The 7,460-nt window shown below is 51.8% G+C and overlaps 1 pseudogene across 1 annotated transcript; it reads right to left on the reverse strand.

Moving 5' to 3' along the window:
* Positions 1-2,310: 2,310 nt before the first annotated feature.
* LOC111740310 lies at positions 2,311-7,454 on the reverse strand (annotated as a pseudogene). The gene is made up of 2 exons (XR_002780584.1): positions 7,446-7,454; positions 2,311-2,811 (listed from the first exon to the last, which is right to left on the reverse strand). The product of XR_002780584.1 is annotated as a mitogen-activated protein kinase 4 pseudogene (transcript).
* Positions 7,455-7,460: the final 6 nt, after the last annotated feature.

The raw sequence follows: 7,460 nt of genomic DNA on the forward strand, positions 1-7,460 counted from the left end.
GTGATGGGACGAGGTAATGATGAGCCTCCGGCTTAGGTATGGGGACTGATTGGCTTAACTCTTGTATTTTTGTGTGTGTTCATTCAGGACACCTACAAATATTTCTTGAGCACTTACTATGTACCAGGCATCATCAGACACAGCAGTGAACAAAACAACAAAATCCCTATCCTCACGGAACTTACTTTCTAGTGGATGTACCTGTGCAGTGCTCCACAAACTTTGATGTGCACACAAATCACCTGAGGCCTTGATCTTGATTCAGTGGTAGATCTGAGCTGGGGCCTGCAGTTCTAATGGGCTCCCACGTAATGTTGCTGCTACTGGTCCAGAGACCATATATTGAGCAACAGGGCCCTAATGAGTGCTACTTAGCCCTGGCTCAGATTAGAATCACCTGAGAGGATTAAACAGGCAATTCTATGCCTGCCCCATACCCCCAATTCCTATTCAGTATGCGGAGGGCGGCCTGCATCAGCATGGTTTTAAAACCTCCCCAGGTGATTCTAAGCTACAGACAGGGCTGAGAACTGCTGTCCTAGTGGGTCTGGTTGAATGCCCTGCAGCACCATGATAGATGCAGAGAAGGTGGGGCCTACAGAAAGGTTACAGACACCTCAGGAGAGGCCAGAGGTCCTTGGAATCCTGCCCTCCGTCAACTGTCCTGCAGCCATAGAGAGGGAAGCCAGCTAGCCAAGAGCAAATGAAGGGCAGGTAGGCAAGAAGGCCAGCCATCAGCTCAGGCTAAGCACTTCCTTCCCTGGGCCAGATGCTCTATGCAGAACCTATGGGAGTGGGAGGGCGGGGAAGGCAGGGAGCACAGAAGAGGCATCTTCCAGCTGCACATGGAACAGCGGGGCTAGTGCTCACGCGGGAAAAACCAACACATCAAGGACAGGCAGGTCTGGCTGTGTGAAAGGGCAGACGGGAAGCTGTAGTCCACATGATACGGTGTGCGAGGCACAGGAAGACTGTACTGCCCGCCCTCCAGTGATGCCATCAGGGCAAGAGTCACTCCCAGAGGTGAATACTGCCTCTTCCCATGACAGCCCTTGAAATTGCAAGTATTTCTAGGAGGAAGAACTTGTGAAGACCCTAACCGTTGGCTGCTACACGCCAAGGGCAAAACGTAAGTTAGCAGCTGTGGGCATCAGTGTTATCCCCTGCCTTAAAGATGAGGGCGCTGCTGTTCAGAGGTTAAGAAGCAGGCGCACAACAGCAGCACCGCCAGGAAAAAAGGGGCAGCATCATATTATCATCCACCTCCCTCATGCAGCAGTGACGGGAAAAGTCGGGAGCAGAGGTGCACCAGGTTCGGAAGTGGTCAGAGGTAATGGGCAGCAGCCAAAGAAACCCTGATATAGTTTTTCCTGGCACCAACTGCATGCCACAACCACGATAAGCATGGGACAAACCTCGCTGAGCCCCAAATACTGTGGAATGGAGGGGGAAGGGCTGCAGGGACCGCAGTCGAGAGCAGGACAAGCATGTGGGGGGTGGCTGTAGGAGAATCCTTCATTAATCTCCATTTGTTGGCAACTCTTGATAACAGTTGACAATGACAAAACAACAAATCTGTCTAAAAATAGCAACATTGTCTTAACCCTCTCTCAGTGCCTCCTTAATCTGAAACCCATCATCTGTCAAATGACTAAAAAGGAGAAATTGCTCATCTGTCACTTATGTAACTAACTGTCACATTCCCACAACAGTGGGGCTTCCACTTAGGCTCCTCCGAGTTCCAGCGCTAAGCCCTTGACTTTATTTCTAAATTGAGCAGCTATCAGCTGTCCCTCCCAGGAACAGCAGATGGTGATACCCAAACGTTTAGCTGCCTGATCTAAGAACGTCAGAATAGGAAGGGCCCTAAGAGATCATTATGTGCCTACATGGAGACTGTTTAAAAACGCATCTTTTACCCGACTCTGATTCATTGCTAGTGACTTCTGGGCACACTGTCGCCAGATCCTGAGGCCTAGCCTAGTTTTGCAAGAAAGAGTCCTGTGACTGCTTAGCAGTGTCCAACATGGATGCAGATTAGGGAAGACACCACCTGGGCCAGGTGTTAGCTGTGTGACACGAAGCCGATCTCTAACCTCCCCGAGCTGCAGCTTCCTCATGTGCCAACCGGCAATGACAATAACGGCGCCTCCCGTAATGGCACTCTCAGACGGCGTAAGTGATGTGAACCACACGAGTGTGTTGTGTGGTGCTATATTTCACGTTGCTTTCTTGTCTTGCATTGCTGTGGTTTGCTTTTCCGGGGCAAACTCCCAGCCTGCTAGAAGTCAGCTCCCACAGCGGGTGCTCATTAAATGCTTGCCACCCATTGTACTGAGCCCTGTGTTCAGTATACACACAGTGAGGATAAAAGCTGGTGGTGGCTGTTACACAGAGGAAGACTGACCCCTGACCCCATCACACAAGACATGAGAGTGTCAAGGGACAAGAGAAAGGCAGGAAGGTAAGCTTGGGGAAAGCGCCCCTGGGCTATACAACGTGGGAGACAGGGCAAGAGTAAAAACACAGAGGATCAGAGTAAAAAATAAGAAAGGGAAGATGGGAATGTGGGCTCTAGGTACCAGGGCCGGAAGCTTCTGGAACCACACCTGTCCCAGTTGGAGAGCTGGCTCTGGTTGGCGGCCATCAGCAGGATGTCGTCAATCTCATCCTCGATGCGGAAGGGGTGCTGTGAGGTGGGCTCATCCTCGGGGCACGAGTACGGGCTCATGTAGGGGTGCTGTAGCCCCATCTCGGCTGTTAGGCGATCCATGGGGTTAAAGGTCAAGATCTTCTCCAGAAAGTCAATGGCTGTAGGGAGCAGAGCAGCACATGAAGGTCATTCATTCCTCCGGCCACCCTGAGAAAGAGACCTCTTAACATGGTGATGTTCCCGGGTGTTTGTACTTTTCCATCGGTAAAAAAGGTTTTAGCCATTTTCTTTCTTATGAACCTCACCACAATCCAGTGACAAATTCAGAGCAGATGCTGCTTTTTGGACTTCACAAATGAAGTAATAGAGGCCCAGAGCGGGGAAAGGGACTTACTCAAGGTCACGGTTGATTACAGGAAGTCCAGGGCTAGAACTCAGCCTTAGGCTGGATTTCTCCAGAGACGAGGAATGGAGTGTAGGTAGTTATGGGGCGGCGATGCCAGGAAGCACACTGGGAGGGGAAGGGGGAAGAAGCCAGCAGAGGACGTGTCAATGAGCGGGTTCCTCCTGCGGGCACCTGGGGCTCAGTTCCACCGGGGTCCTCCAGGAGTCATCACGGGACACACCTCAGAGGTGGCGCCACTTGTGAGGGAAGCTGGGGTATCTCTACACCCACTCCCATTTATCTCTGGTTGAGTGCTGCTGGGCTGGGTCGGGGAGCCTACTTTCCCCAGGTGCCAGCAGTAAAGAGCCTCAGTGAGAAAGGTCAGCGGAGGTGAGGCAGGTGGGCCAGGGCCTGACAGCCCAGAGCTCCTAGCGTAAGTCCAGAACTCTTTCTACCATATGTTGCCCTTGGAGGTTTGACAAATAAAGGCGGGCAGGCTTGATCTTCGAAATATTTCACCACCAGGCTGAAGCCCTCCTGCTGTGCCAGGCAGTAACCCTTGAGTAGCTATGCCAAGGGTTGATCCTGGCATCTGGAACCTGGGACAGGAAGGGGCAGGCGCTCAGAAACCTTGTACAGTAGTTATTTGCCAACCAGCAAGCAAGTATATTAAGATTTCAGTAGGGAGTTATGGGTGTGCGCTGGCTGAACGTCAGCTCTGGGCACAGGTACTGGCACCCTTTTTCCTGAGCACAGTCGGAGTACTCATCTGCCTTGTGAACTTGGCCCAGGGTTGTCTCAGGGCAAGTTCTAGCCTGGAGGTTCGTATTACTTCTTAGTGCTGGAGGCTCCGCTTAAATCATGACTCGGATAATCGTGTTATAGCCCACGTGCAAAGGTAGAGGTGCAGCTGAGCTCAAGGCCCAGGCTGCTGTCCCCTCCGTGGGGTTCCTGGGTGGGCATCAGCCTACACCATTACCCTGCCCCTCCCATCAGCTCTGGATGTCTTTGCAGGAAAATTCATCAGTGATTTCGGAAATTGATGGATTCTGGAGGTCACTGGCCTCCTGGGAGGATGTGGTACTGCTCCGTAACCCTAGATCAAAAGATCAGTTAGGCAGCAGGAACTCTGATCGCCCCCAAATGTTCTGGGGCCCAGGGCTGCAGCCCTGAAAGAGGATCAGCCTCGCAGACTCCCTGGCCTGGGAAGGGTCAAGCACTGCAGTGCACGGCCCAGCCACGCCACTGCCCAGCTCCCTCTTTGGGCGCCTCTCTGAGCCCCACTGGACTTTTTGACAAGGAAATGGAGAGTTAAAGTTTTAAATGGCAGGCATCATCACCATTATCATCTTTGTTAAAAAAGACCTGGAAAACCTCGAAGTTGGAAAGTCATTCCACTGACTAGTGAGGATGAGTCTCCTCTTTTCTGACTGGGAAGCCCAAATATGAGAAAATCCTGCCTTACATCAAACCTAAATCTGCCCCCTTAACCTCTACTCCTGAGCCTAGTTCCGCCCTTTGGGGTCCCCCACACCAGCAGGTTCTCTCTTGCCCGTGATTGCCCCTCTCATGCTTCAAGGCAGCAGTCATGTCCCACGCAAGCCCCTTCTCCACCTGGCACACGACTGGCATATGTCTCTCAGCCTCCCCTGCAGTTAGACGTGGCCGTGTGACTGGAGCCGATGGAATAGGAGTGGAAGTGGTGTGTGTACCCTGTTTCCAGGCCTGACCCATGAAAACCTCGTGCAAGAATCTCTGCTCTCTCCCGCTGGCTTCAGCTGGAAGCTGGTGCCCAGGGGGGCTCTGAAAGCTATGTGTTGAGGATGGCAGCCCCTCTGATGGCCTGCGTCCCAGGCAGAGCCCCCCAGACTCCCCGACTCTGGAGAGTTCAGGTTCATCAGCTACAGCCCTGGCTTTACCTTAACTCATAAACACCATACCTCCTTCCCTCAGCTCCTTTTCTCTGGGCTCAATTTTCCTAGGTGTTTTTAACGTGTTTCTAATATAATGAGGCTTCTGTACCATGTTGTCACCTTCCTGTGGCCCAGTGGATTCCACACTGGACTTCTCAGAGCCCCAAGGGTTCCGGAAGGGTTCTCAGAGAGAACTGAGAGGCAGGTGGGCAGGGCTCTGAGGCCCGCAACCCTGCTTCACCCATGGCAGTCCTCTTACGTGTCTTATGTCTTAGGTTTCCTCATCAGATTGGTCGCTCGTGGTATGTTTACTTCTTGTAGTAAACAGAGCTCAGAACCGCGGTCTCAGGACCTGCCTCCCTTATGCACCTGTGGTGTGATGGCTGTATTGGCTGCGGAAAGGCACAGTCGCTGAGACTATGTCCTTTCAGCCTTTGAGGGCTACGGCCAGAGAGACCCCCTGCCTCTTTCCAAGCCTTTGGGACCTTAGCACGGCAGAGGGAGCGAACTGAGGGTCACTGATTGGCTCTTCTGGGCAGGTGAGCTTTATGCTTTCTCCCACCAATATTTCATTTCAGTAATACCTCGTTACCCCAAGGCCAGAGGCCGAATGGGGTCACTTTTCAAGGCCAGAGGCAGAGGAGAGCACTTTGGCTGAAGCTGGCACATTGGGAGGGTGAAGCAAGCCTGGCTTTAGCGAACGTCTGTTCGGCTACAGGATCGAGTCCAGACTCATCGGCTGGGCATTCAAAGCCCCGTGGCCTCTCCGCCAGTCTCCCCTGTCCAGCTTCATGTCCTGCGATCAGGTTAGTGACTCATCCTGCTGATCTGCGACTCACCACTGCTCCAGGTCGGCTTGTCCGTCCTTCTCAGTGCTTGGTGGCTCCCTCCCCTTCCCCGAATACCCAGGGCTCTCACTGGCCCCTTAGGGTGTGTTCCTTAATCTTCGTTCTCATCTCTGAGGGGTACTCCCTGTTTTCCCAGCTACTATCTCCTCTGTCTCTCTGAATTGCCACCCCTAGCACAGTTCTCCAGCCACGGTAGGTCAATAAGTGTTGACCGTTGCTGCCGACAACAGAGAAGGGCTTTATCTCCTGTCAGGCACCAATCCTGATTTCACCGAGACCAGACCCACCACTCTCTGGGTCAAGTCACCAAGGGGCCACCGTGTGTGTGGTTGCTTGCGGGAGGGGACGTGGGTGACACATCCCTTATCCAGAATTCCTAAGAAGTGAACACACTTCTTGTTGCGTGGTGGGATTTCTACAGAAGCCTAAGAATCGGCATGAATATGGATGGCTGAGTCTTAATTTGTGGTGAGTCAAATTACCGCTCCTCCCCTTTAAGGATGGGGAAACAGAGGCAGTTTACTGATGAAATGGGGATCATGGCCAAAGATAATGTTAGTCCAAGCTCTTGGGTTCTTGATGGGGAAGAGGGTGGCAGAGACTGCTAGTTCGTACCCCATGTCTGTTCTTCTCTTTCATAATAATAGACACAGTGTCATGGAATAAATATCCATTTTACAGCCTCCACTGCAGCGAGGTGGGGCCATGTGACTAAGTTCTGGCCAAGAGAAGATGAGTGGAGGCGAGGTATACAAATTCTGGCTCATGACCTGAAGGACAAGGGGACCCACCCTCTTTCCTCACCTTCCTCCAGGTGTAACGCCTTATGATGGCAAAACATGGCAGAGGGGTCTTGGGCCCGTGGGTGACTGTAGAGCAGGTCCGCCATATTGGCCTTGGACTGTCTGCTTTTGGATTATTATATAAGAGAGAAATAAACTTCTTAACGCCTTTTTTTTCTTAAATAAGAATTAAATCTTATTTGAGCCATTGAGAATTTGGGTCTCTCTTTCACGTGGCTGAACCAATATCCTACCTCATAGTTTCCTAAGGAAGCCTCTGGCAGGTATGAGGCCCAGTGATAATATAACATCTAAGGTGATGAAGCAACTATCCTGTGCCCGGGGCTTTAAAAATTCTATTTTACTTACTCATCACAATGACTTTATGTGACATGGATTATTATACCCATTTTACAGTTAAGGAAACTGAGATGCAGAGAATTAAGAAACTTGCCCAAGGTCAAGCAGCTAGTCACTAGTAGGGCTGAGAATTGAGTCCTGGTCTGGCTCTCAAGCTGATAAAACACATTCTCTGTACCATACCGTACCTTCCAAGAGGAAAAAGTAAAGGGTGGAAAAGGAGGAGGAAGGCAAGTCAGATGAAAAGCAAGCAGAATCAGTGGTGGCATGGAGGAGAACTAACGACTGGCTTGACAGTTACCTGATGGCCCAACTCCAGGGGCTAATCATCCTCAGTCTGGAAGTAGCCAGTCCAAATGCCCACTGCCAGAGGCGGGGAGATGGGGGCTCATTTCTATGTCTAGGGACTATGCTTGGTCCTTTCAGGAGACCACCAGCTCCCGCCCCCAAGGCGAGGCCAGCCTGCAGCCTCCAGATGCTGGCCTGGCTGTCAGGCTCAGGTACCTTCGCTGTTTACTT

The sequence above is a fragment of the Pteropus vampyrus genome, unplaced genomic scaffold, assembly GCF_000151845.1.
Source record: "Pteropus vampyrus isolate Shadow unplaced genomic scaffold, Pvam_2.0 Scaffold3, whole genome shotgun sequence".
Lineage (NCBI taxonomy): Eukaryota > Metazoa > Chordata > Mammalia > Chiroptera > Pteropodidae > Pteropus > Pteropus vampyrus.